This window comes from Bombina bombina, chromosome 3 (assembly GCF_027579735.1).
Source record: "Bombina bombina isolate aBomBom1 chromosome 3, aBomBom1.pri, whole genome shotgun sequence".
NCBI classification, from domain to species: Eukaryota; Metazoa; Chordata; class Amphibia; order Anura; family Bombinatoridae; genus Bombina; species Bombina bombina.
Window position 1 is genome coordinate 753,720,845 of NC_069501.1, and position 12,722 is coordinate 753,733,566.

Below are 12,722 nucleotides of genomic sequence, written 5' to 3' on the forward strand. Positions count from 1 at the left end.
AAAAAATCTAAGGTAAATTTAGGTCTAATAATCATTTCGTTCCTTTCCTCACAATAAGGAACAAAAGCCTGATCCTTCATTCTCAGGAGCGGTATCAGTTTGGAAACTATTTCCAGTTTGGAATATATCCAAGCCTTTTAGAAAACCTATAGCCAGCTCCTAAGTACCCATGAAGGTGCGGACCTTATTCCAGCTCAGCTGGTATGGGGCAGATTACGTTTTCTTCAAATAAATTTTGATCAATTCCGTTCTCAATTTCTGGTTTCAGAACATTGTTTCAGAAAGGTACAGAATTGGCTTCAGTTAAAGCCTCCTGCTAAGAGATTTTTTTCTTTCCCGTGTCCCAGTTAACACAGCAAAGGCTCAGCATTTCTGAAATGTGTTTCAGATCTAGAGTTGGCTGGAGTAATTATGCCAGTTCCAGTTCTGGAACAGGGGCTGGGGTTTTATTTTATCTCTTCATTGTACCAAAGAAGGTCAATTCCTTCAGACCAGTTCCGGATCTATCAATATTGAATCGTTATGTAAGGATACCAACATTCAAGATGGTTACTGTAGGACTGTCCTGCCTTTTGTTTAGCAAGGGCATTATATGTCTACAATAGATTTACAGGATGTGTATCTACATATTTCGATTCATCCAGATCACTTTTAGTGTCTGAGATTCTCTTTTTAGACAAGCATTACCAGTTTTGTGGCTCTACCGTTTGGCCTAGCCTCAGTTCCAAGAATTTTTTTTCAAAGGTTCTCGGTGCCCTTCTTTCTGTAATCAGAGAACAGGGTTTTTTGGTATTTCCTTATTGGACAATATCTGGGTACTTGCTCAGTCTTCTCATTTTCAAAGAATCTCATACGAATCGACTTGTGTTGTTTCTTCAAGTTCATGGTTGGAGGATCAATTTACCAATCAGTTCATTGATTCCTCAGACAAGTGTAACCTTTTTAGGTTTCTAGAATAGATTCAGTGTCTATGACTCTGTCCTTGTCAGACAAGAGAAGTTTAACATTGATATCAGCTTGTCAAAACCTTCAGTTACAATCATTTCCTTTGGTAGCCTTATGCATGGAAATTTTAGGTCTTAGGACTGCCGCATCAGATGCGATCTCCTTTGCTCGTTTTCACATGCGACCTCTTCAGCTCTGTATGCTGAACCAATGGTGCAGGGATTACTCAAAGATATCTCAATTAATATCTTTAAACCGATTATACGACACTCTCTGACATGGTGGGCAGATCACCATCGTTTAGTTCAGGGGGCTTTTTTGTTCTTCCGACCTGGACTATAATCTCAACAGATGCAAGTCTTACAGGTTGGGGAGCTGTGTGGGGGTATCTGACGGCACAAGGGGTTTGGGAATCTCAGGAGGTGAGATTTCCGATCAATATTTTGGAACTCCGTGCAATTTCAGAGCTCTTCAGTCTTGGCCTCTTCTGAAGAGAGAGTTGTTCATTTGTTTTCAGATAGACAATGTCACAACTGTGGCATACATCAATCATCAAGGAGGGACTCACAGTCCTCTGGCTATGAAAGAAGTATCTTGAATTTTGGTTTGGGCGGAATCCAGCTCCTGTCTAATCTCTGCGGTTCATATCCCAGGTATGGACAATTGGAAAGCGGATTATCTCAGTCGCCAAACGTTGCTCCTGGGCGAATGGTCTTCACCCAGAGGTATTTCCTCAGATTGTTCAAATGTGGGAACTCTCAGAAATAGATCTGATGGCTTCTCATCTAAACAAAAAACTTCCCTGGTATCTGTCCGGATCCAGGGATCCTCGGGCGGAGGCAGTGGATGCATTATCTCTTCCTTACAAGTGTCATCCTGCCTATATCTTTCCGCCTCTAGTTCTTCTTCCAAGGGTATTCTCTAATATTCTAAAGGAATGCTCGTTTGTCCTGCTGGTAGCTCCAGCATGGCCTCACAGGTTTTGGTATGCGGATCTTGTCCGGATGGCCTCTTGCCAGCTGTGGACTCTTCCGTTAAGACCAGTCTTTCTGTCTCAAGGTTCTTTTTTCCATCAGGATTTCAAAACCCTAATTTTAAGGTGTGGAGTTTGAACGCTTGATTCTTGGTCAAAGAGGTTTCTCTGACTCTGTGATTGATACTATGTGACAGGCTCGTAAATCTGTATCTAGAGAGATATATTATAGAGTCTGGAAGACTTATATTTCTTAAGGATGGTTTAGATAAAGGTTTGTCCGCAAGTTTCTTGAAAGACAAATCTCTGCTCTTTCTGTTCTTTTTCACAGAAGGATTGCTAATCTTCCTGATATTCATTGTTTTGTACAAGCTTTGGTTCGTATAAAACCTGTCATTAAGTCAATTTCTCCTCTTTGGAGTTTGAATTTGGTTCTGGGGGCTCTTCAAGCTTCTCCTTTTGAACCCATGCATTCTTTGGTCGTTATATTACTTTCTTGGAAAGTTTTGTTTCTTTTGGCCATCTCTTCTGCCAGAAGAGTCTCTGAATTATCTACTCTTTTTTGTGAGTCTCCTTTTCTGATTTTGCATCAGGATAAGGCGGTGCTGCGAACTTCTTTTGAATTTTTTACCTAAGGTTGTGAATTCTAACAACATTAGTAGAGAAATTGTGGTTCCTTCATTATGTCCTAATCCTATGAATTCTAAGGAGAAATCATTGCATTCTTTGGATGCTGTTAGAGCTTTGTAATATTATGTTGAAGCTACTAAGTCTTTCCGAAAGACTTCTAGTCTATTTGTCATCTTTTCCGGTTCTAGAAAAGACCAGAAAGCTTCTGCCATTTCTTTGGCATCTTGGTTGAAATCTTTATTTCATCATGCCTATGTTGAGTCGGGTATCACTCCGCCTCAAAGGATTACAGCTCATTCTACTAGGTCAGTTTCTTCTTCCTGGGCGTTTAAGAATGAAGCTTCGGTTGATCAGATTTGCAAAACAGCAACTTGGTCCTCTTTGCATACTTTTACTAAATTCTACCATTTTGATGTGTTTTCTTCTTCTGAAGCAGTTTTTGGTAGAAACGTACTTTAGGCAGTGGTTTCAGTTTGAATCTTCTGCTTCTGTTTTTTCATTAAAATTTTATTCTGGGTGTGGATTATTTTCAGCAGGAATTGGCTGTCTTTATTTTATCCCTCCCTCTCTAGTGACTCTTGTGTGGAAAGATCCACATCTTGGGTAATCATTATCCCATACGTCACTAGCTCATGGACTCTTGCTAATTACATGACAGAAAACATAATTTATGTAAGAACTTACCTGATAAATTCATTTCTTTCATATTAGCAAGAGTCCATGAGGCCCGCCCTTTTTTGTGGTGGTTTTGATTTTTTTGTATAAAGCACAATTATTCCAATTCCTTATTTTATATGCTTTCGCACTTTTTTCTTATCACCCCACTTCTTGGCTATTCGTTAAACTGAATTGTGGGTGTGGTGAGGGGTGTATTTATAGGCATTTTAAGGTTTGGGAAACTTTGCCCCTCCTGGTAGGAATGTATATCCCATACGTCACTAGCTCATGGACTCTTGCTAATATGAAAGAAATGAATTTATCAGGTAAGTTCTTACATAAATTATGTTTTTGCTCTCTCTCTCTCCCCCCTTTCTTTTGCTCTCTTTCTCCCCTCTCTTTTGCTGTCTCTCTCCTCCTCTCTTTTGCTATTTCTCTCCCCCTCTCTTATGCTCTCTGAATCCCCCCTCTCTTTTGCTCTCTCTCTTCCCCCTCTCTTTTGCTTTCTCTATCCCACCTCTTTTGCTCCCTCTATCCCCCTCTTTTGCTCTCTCTCTCCCCTTTCTTTTGCTCTCTTTCTCCCCTCTCTTTTGCTGTCTCTCTCCTCCTCTCTTTTGCTCTTTCTCTCACCCTCTTTTTTGCTCTTTATCTCCCCCTCTCTTTTGCTTTCTCTCTCTCCCCTTTCTTTTGCTCTCTTTCTCCCCTATTTTGCTGTCTCTCTCCCCCTCTCTTTTGCCTTTTCTCTCCCCCTCTCTTTAGCTCTCTCTCTCCCCTCTCTTTTGCTCGCTATCTCTCCTCCCTCTCTTCCCCCCTCTCTTTTGTGCTCTCCCTACCCTCTCTTTTGTGCTCTCCCCCCTCTCTTTTGCTCTCTCTCTCCTCTCTTTTCCCCCTCTCTCCCCCTCTCTTTTGCACTCTCTCTCCCCTCTTTTGCTCTCTCTCCCCCCCTTTTGCTTTTTATCCCCTCTCTTTTGCTCTCTCTCCCCTTTCTCCCCCCCCTTTCTTTAACTGTCTCCCTCTCTTTTGCTCTCTCTATCTCCCCTATTTTGCTCTCTCTCCCCTTTCTTTTGCTCTCCATCCCCCCTCTATTTTGCTGTCTCTCTCCCTCTCTCTCTATCCCAACCTCTTTTGCTTTCTCTCTATCCCCCGCTTTTTTGAGCTTTCTCTCTCCTGTCCGTACGGCCCCGCCCACGTCACACCCGGCCCCACCCATGCCACATCCGACCCCGTCCGCGGTACACCCGGCCCTGTCCTGTTCCACCCGCATCACACCCCGCCCCATCACACATGGTTGACACAGGTGCAGATGCCAGAAGGTCAGTGTGTTGGAGTCCAGGTGTCTTTTGCTACTGCGCATGACAGCTTCAGACAAGCACACTTGGCCTTTTATATTATAGGATATATATATATATATATATATATATATATATATATACACAGAAAGAGAGAGAGAGAGATATAGATATATATTGTACCAAACAACCATCAGATGTACTGTATATACAAATATTTATTTAAGATAAAAATAGAACATATTCTGCTAAGTAAAGAACATTCAAATGTGAAATATTAATATTTCATGTCGGGTTAGCGCACTTGATTAAACGCGATTGAGTTATCCCCCGAGTGTGGGTGTTTTTTCCCCCCACTTTTCGAACTCCATTGAAATCTATGTGGGAATACGTTACCGCGATCAGTATATTCTAAGTTCCACTTTTTGTGCAAGTCAAGTTAGTGCTCATGCCCAAAAATTTTTATTTTAAACTTCTAATATGAACGCTACCAAACACACGCAAAAAGCCTCCGTCTAGTGAAGTTAAAGCACAAGTGGTATCGATAATTTGTGCTCCACTCGTAATCTAGCCCTAAGTGCTTAAATTCACACCCTAAAATAATGCTATTGGCTACTTTTTTCGCTATGGCAATTACCTGAAAGATAGTGGACACAGGTACACTAGTGTGAAATCTAAGTTATTTCCATTTCCAAGGAGAAATCTGTGTATTCTAGGGGATGGGGCTACTGCCTGTTATGACATCTAATGTGATATAGGTCTGTGAAATGATTGCTCTTACGAATGTGAGAGATTGAAAGCTACATCTAGAACATTTTTGCCTCTTAGTCTAAAAAGGGAATGTTAAGCTTTATAAAATTACATTAAACAACTTGTAACATTTATTTCTGCAGTTGTGCAACAAGTTAATATATTAGGCGTGTGAAAAAAATGTAATGGATTAACACCTTGTTTGCTGTAATTGTTTTCAATAGCCATCCACCTCTTGCCTTATTTGAAGGAGATAATACAGACTTGTGTCTGAAAAGGCATAGCTGACCATGTTATAATGCTACAAAAGACATGCTTTTGTTTTGCAGTTCTTATCATCTCTGCTGAAGCCTATTAGAGACATATATGTGTCAGTGTTAGGCTTGTTAACTTTAAACTCTTAGAACTGAAACCCCCACAATTTTTAAACTTAAAGGAAAAGAGGAATATAAATAATGTATAATATAAACATAGAACATAGAATTTGATGGCAGATAAGAACCATAGGCCCAAGAAGTCTGCCCAAAATTTCTTGAAAGTCTAAGTTTATTTAGTTCATAGGATAGTCTTAGCAAAACTGTTGTATTACGCATAATTAAACATTTTATATTACAATCTCAAGGTGATTAGTGTCCCTTTAAATAAATGTCTAGATAACAGTTAAATAGCTAATTATAATGTCTAAACAATAAATAATTAATTAGAGAGAAAAATTGCTGAAACAATAGTTATCCACTTTACTGTCCTGAAACTATAGCCTCAAAACTACAATGGAATAAAAAACACATCTGAAATGTTCTTGTTGCTAGACAACACTATTATACTGAGCATGTTTTTTATAGCTCCCTGGGTAATAATTCAAACAACTTTAATAAAGAAGTAACAATAGATAATTAACATCAAAAACAAGTTTAATTATTTAAACATTAAAAGTCTTCATCAAGAAACACTATTACTTTATTATAAGACCATAAATCATACCTTTTTTTAATTGAATACAATTTTCTGATAGCGGCACTTATTTCTTGTGAGAATTCAACGGTTCATAACTCAGTGAAACTTAGTAGGTTTTTTAGATGTTGGTAGAATAGCCAATGTCACAGACAAAGTGTTCTGCCTCAGTAATGATAAAGCTGTTAGCTAAAGATTTCTTATTGTGGACATTGCTTTTAACAGGAAAAGGACAAACTGCTGGAATCTTTCAGTACAGGAATATATGTAAAGACTGAGGGCTAGATTGGAGCGCTATTTATAGCTCCCACTCTCGTGCTAACTCCCCTAGAAGTAAGCTTTTTGTGCACTTTGGGTAGCGCTTGTATTACAAGTTAAAATTAAAAAATACTGATGTACATAAAAATCTGAACTTAAAATATTGTGACTGTGTTAACAGATTGTCCCATAGAAGTCAGTGGAGCAAGAAAAGTCTAAAAAAAACTAACACCCTACTCTGTAAAGGAAACCCCGGATGAATGAAATTGTGGGGAGTGGTTATTGACCTCACTTGTGATGTAATAGGGGCGTTAGTCATTTTGACTTAGTTTTCAGTGGGAGCAGGTACCTTTTTGAGCAGGAAAGAAGTTGTCAGTGGATACTTACCATGGATGAAATGCAGGCAATCCTCGGCAAGGTTCAGGAGCTGCTACAGTCCAGAGGCTTGGTGTGATTGCAGAGGAGGCTGGATGGAGACGGTTTGGTCGGCATCACTGGAGGAGAAGACACGGCGGGTGGCGGAGTTGCAGCGGGAGTGCAGTCCAGGCCGGTTCGGAGGTCTCGCACACCAGAGAGGTTCAGCCCATCGGTCGGGAGCAGACGTGACTCTGGGAGCCAGAAGCGGATGCCAGAGAGGGCTCCTGGATCCGGAGTGTGGTCAAGCAGACGGGCGGTGTGGTCCAGCACTGTGACAGAGGCTGTTGGTGGCAGCGGGAGTCGTCGTTCCGGACCAGTATCAGCAGCGATCAGGACCAAGTGACGGCGCCGGCTAAAGGAAGCCGGGAAGGTATGGGAGTGACAGGATTAGGGGTTATGGGGGGGTCCGGAGCTATGGGAATATTTGAGGGGACTTTGGAAGATGAGGCTATGGATCATATGAGCATTTCTACCAGTCAGGCTCAGGTTACGGCCTACTTAGGCCTGAGTGCTGATTTAGGTCAGGAGCGGGACATGGCAATTTTGGGCATAGCTGGGGATGATATACAGGAGCAGTCTATGGCCTATTTAGGCCACAGAAGGGGTGTGAGGCAGGAGCAGGCTGTGGCCTCTTTAGGCAGAGGAGGGGATTTACTGCAGGTCCTGGTTATGGCCGTTGTGGGCCTCAGAAGGGAGTATTCTAGTCAGCAGGCTGTGGTGTGTTTAGATCTCAGAGGGAGCAGGTTGCAGGACATAGAAATGGCTGGTTTAGGCCTAGGTGGAAAACTGTCTGGGGCTGGAAGTGTGGGAACACAGACTAAACAGAGGGATGCAGGTTGGGAGTTATAGGTAGAGGGGTTAGGGGGTGAGTTAATGTATGGAGGGTAGGTAGGAGGGGGGCAAATTGAGAGGCAGTGTAAGAGGTAGTAGGGGCAGGGGGAGTATGGGGCTGCCAGTAGGCATTCTAATGTTTGTTTTTCTGCAGATTTGGAGGCGTCAGAAATTCTAGCATTGGAGAGGGGGGCTGATGGTGTGGTTTTTCTTACACTTGCAGACAGTGACTCACTGTGGGTTGAGGAGCACTACAGTGATTTTGCGGAAGAAGAGGAGCTGCGGCCTACAACTTCTGGACCTGCGACGGTGGACCTGGTAGGGGACCTGGCTGCTTTAAGGCAGCTGCTGTGGGCTTTGGTACCTGAGGGGGGGTGGACGGGTTAGGGAGATGGGTGGTAGACATAGTGTTGAGAGAGGTTCTAGGGAAGCTTTGGGTAGGGCTAGTGCAGAGAGGAGCTTTAGGGGGGATAGCTTGGGTGTTAGTGGTTCAGGGGAGTTTAATAGGAGTTGCACATCCTCTCAGTCTCAGGTTCGGCACAGGGAAAGGCAGGAGAGCAGGAGCAGGATTCCGGTTTCACGGCGGCGGTGAGATCACGCTTGCCCCTGGCTTATCATAGAAGGCAGGAAGCTGTTGATTTATCTGTTTGGGGCACTCTGGATAAGCATACAGGGGTGAGGGCAAGGACCAGAAGGTCAAGATCCCCGGAGAGGAGGAATTGCAGGGACAAGGAGGTTCCAAGTCGAAGGGAAGTTAGTCATTCAGTGACAGAGCATCAGGAGAGCAGTAGGGATGCCGTAGCTGGAGTGAAGGCTAACGAGGTTCCTGGTAACACAGGTGAGAGTATCGTGGCATGTTCAGTGCCTAAAGGGGGTATATCTGATGATGTTAGATGTGAGTCTGTGTTGAAAGGCTTGAAGGAGTTGGCCGTGCAGTTGGAAGGTGGGCATCAGAGTAGTGTGAGTGGGGCGGTGGTTGGCTCATCGGGTCATGTGGGTGTATGGGTGTCTAAGAATGTGGCGCCCGGAGCCGGGACTTAGGATCGTTCCGGTTCTGTGCTGTCGGGTAGTACGAGTGCTAGTGGACCGGTTGTTAAAATTTCAGAACAGGATTTCAGACAGCCGTGTTTATGTTCTGTGGGCCCTTTGGGGATCCATTTGTCAAAGGAGGTTAAGGAGAAGATCTGGAGGCTGGAGTTTGTGGAAATTTTCTCCCTTCTCCCGGTGGATCAGTTTATTGATATTAAAGAGGATTCTTAAGGGGATTCTGCTAAGAAGGAGGAGGAGGAACAAAAGAAAAGATACAGAAAGTTGCCTAAAATGTCTAATTGGTCTAAAGCTTTTTGCAGCTTTGCAAGTTTTGTGGGTGAAAAGAACCCTGAATTGTGTTCTTCCCTGTTCTGTTGCCTGGATGAGTTAGCGGGGGCCTGCCATACATATGGTGGCCTTGCTTGGTGGAAATATGATGATCAGTTTCGGCAATGGATGGTCGTCCATCCGGAAATGAGGTGGGATGACAGGGATATGGGGATATGGCTTGAGTTGATGACACCGTTGAGATCTGGTCAGCCCTTTCAGGGGTCTGGGGCTGGGAGCATTAGTGCAGCTCCCAGAACTTAAGCGGTGGCCCTTAGAAAAGGGCTCTGCTTTCAATTCAATAAGGAGTGTGCCGGTTCGGAGCGGCTTGTAAATTCAAGCACAAGTGCTCATATTGTGGAGGGAACCACTCAGGATCCAAGTGTTTTAAAAAGACAAAATCATTTGAAAAAGGGGAGGTCGCTCCTTCGAGCCAGGACTCTGGTGAGAGTAGAATGGATGGCGTCATGGCTAAGGTGATACGGTAGACATAGGGGTAGGTTGGGGTATGCAGAATTGCTATTGTCAGGTTTCAGTTCGGGTTTCCATATTCCCTTCATAGAGGGCATTGGGGCTGGGTTTTCGGGTAAATTAAAATCTGCAAATGACTTTCCTGAGGTGGTGGCGGCTAAGCTCCAGAAGGAGGTGGCTTTGAGTAGGATGGCTGGTCCATTCCGGGACCCTCCATTAAATATTTTGAGGGTTTCTCCTTTGGGCGTGGTCCCCAAAAAGGTTCCAGGTCAATCCATCACTTGCCTTTTCCTAAAGGGTCTTTGGTAAATTATGGTATTGATCCTGAAGTGTCGGCGGTGAGGTACGCTTCTTTTGATGGGGCTTTGGATTTGGTTAGGGATACTGTTCACAGTGCGTTGCTGGCTAAGGTGGATATTGAGTCTGCTTTCAGGCTCCTCCCGGTTCACGCTACATGTCACCATTTGTTGGGATGCTTTTTCGAGGGGTCATTTTTTGTGGATTTGTGCTTAATGATGGACTGTTCTATATCCTGTTTTTTTCTTTTAAAAGTTCAGTTGCTTTGTGGAATGGGTGGTCAAGCAGCAGGCTGGATGGTCTTCTGTCATCCACTATTTGGATGATTTTTTGTTTGTGGGCCCATGGAGTTTGTCAGGATTTGATGGATGCATTTTTTGTGGTGGCCAGAGATTTTGGGATCCCGGTTGCTGTGGAAAAAACTGAAGGCCCCTCTTCTGTCCTTAGTTTTTTGGGCATTTGTATTGACACGGTATTAATGGAATGTAGGTTGCTGGATGACAAGATTGTGGATTTGGTACGTACCATTGATGGGGCTTTAGTGAAGAAAAAGCTTACTTTGAGAGAAATTCAGTCGTTGGTAGGGAAGTTGAATTTTGCTTGTAAGAGAATTCCAGTGGGTAAGATCTTCTGTAGGAGATTGTCTTTGGCGACGGTTAGTGTTAAACGTCCTCATTTTAGGATTCGCTTGTCTTTAGAGTTGAGGGAGGATTTGAGAGTTTGGAAAGCTTTCCTGGCTGAGTTTAACAGTAGGGTTTTGATTCAGGCTGCTGAGGTTCTGAACAGGGAGTTGCATTTGTTTACTGACGCGGCCGGAGCCCATGGCTTCGGGGCATTATTTGGTTGGAAATGGTGCGCTGGAGCTTGGCCTGAGTCTGGGGCTGTTGCGGGTCTTATAAAGAACTTGGACTTCTTTGAATTATTCCCTCTGGTTGTGGCAGTCAAGGTTTTGGGGGATGGGCTTGGGGATAGGATGGTGGTTTTTCATTCAGACAACATGGGGTGGTTTGTGCAATTAACCGCTTGTCTTCTAGCTCCAAGCCGGTAGTGAGTTTACTCAGAATGTTTGTTCTGGAATGTTTGAGACACAGTGTCTATTTTAGGGCTGTCCATATGCCAGGGGAGGAGAATATGGTTGCTGATGCTCTTTCTCGTTTTCAGCAGCAGCGGTTTCGGGACGTGGCACCGGAGGCGGAGAGGATTGGCACTCCTTGCCCGGATGAAATGTGGCAGCTGAATTTCCTCAATTGCTGAGGTTAAATGGGGGAGCTGTAGCTCCGGGAACTTGGAAGGTATATGTGGTGGTATGGCTTCAGTGGTTGAACAGGTTAGGGGTAGCTAGGGACCCCTTTGCAAGTGATATCAGAATGATGCTGGACTGGATTGAAGAATGGAAGGCGTCTAAATTGTCTTGCTCTGTTATTCAGTGTAAGATGGCAGCATTATCCTTTTGTTTAAGCTTCTGAGTTGGGAAGATTTAACTAAGAATTTTGGAGTCCGCATGGCGGTTAGGGGGATAGTTTGGGGTAGGGGTTCGGTAGATAAGAGACGGCCATTGGTTTTTCCAGTTTTGAGGAAGGTGATCTTGGCCCTTACGGGAGTATGATTTTCTTCATTTGAATTTTTGTTGTTCCGAGCGGCCTTTTGTTACATACATATACATCTTTAGACATATATATATATATATATATATATATATATATATGTGTGTCTCTGTATGTTAAAGCCCCTTGCAGTCCTTTTATTTCTAACACCTGAGACCTCATATGCTTGGGCCCTTTTTATGCAATTTTTATTAGATAGTAGTATTATGAGTTTAACTGTACTTTTATATGTATTTTTAATGTGTTTTGAAGGGTTTCAGTATTTTGTATCTAAGCCTCTGCAGACTGCCCCCTTATGTCAGTGCTTTGCATTTTAACCAATATGTGTTGATGCGCAGTCCTAAATGACTCCATGGGAATGAGCACCATGCTATCTATATAACACACATGAACTACCACTGTCAGTTTTCAATGGTTTAGAAATCAGTTTAAGTCTACCTATGCTTAGTTTTCAAAAGAGAATACCAAGAGATAAAAGCAAATTTAATGATAAAAGTAAACTGGAAAAATGCATGCCCTATCTGAATAATGTAAGTTTTATTTTGACTTGACTCTCTCTTTAAATATGTTTTTTTTCTATTTTAATCAATAAATTCCAGAAACACATTTAAATGGAATTTTCAAATTCATCCTGCTGAAAACTTGCTTTGCTAGTCTTAAAGGGACATTAAACCCAAAAAATGTATTTCATGTTTCAGATAGAGAATACAATTATTAATAAATTTCCAATTTACTTCTATTATCTAATTTTTAGATATTCTTTGTTGAAGAAATAGCAATGCACATGGGTGAGCCAATCACACGAGGCATCTATGTGCAGCCACCAATCAGCAGTTACTGTGCCTATCTAGATATGCTTTTCAGCAAAGGATATCAAGAGAATGAAGCATATTAGATAATAGAAGTAAATTAGAAAATTGTTTAAAATTGCAAGCTCTTTCTAAATCATAAAAGAAAAAAATATGGGTTTAATTTTCCTTTAAGCATGCTCATTTCAGCAAACATGATCATTCCTTACTATAATGAAAACATTACAATAGTCAACATATCACACTTTTACTCTGTGAAACATAACACATCAACATTAGTGTATTCAGCCATGAATACGGGAAGTTGTTTAGCTGAAATGGCTTTTAATTGCTTTAGCTCAAGAATATATGAAATATGATTGTTACATTGAATTTTAGAAACACTACAGAAGTTTATTGGTTTCAAAAAGTGACCATTCTGTGTTACTTAACCCATTAAAGTCTTTCAAATGGGCTTGCTTTTTTGATAGTGAGACTTGCTGCC

At 42.4% G+C, this 12,722-nt stretch overlaps 1 protein-coding gene across 1 annotated transcript in view; it reads left to right on the forward strand.

The window, feature by feature from the left end:
* Window positions 1-12,722, forward strand: part of DMD (dystrophin) — a 4,487,195-nt gene that overhangs the window by 3,139,948 nt on the left and 1,334,525 nt on the right. The gene's annotated exons all lie outside the window — the stretch shown is intronic.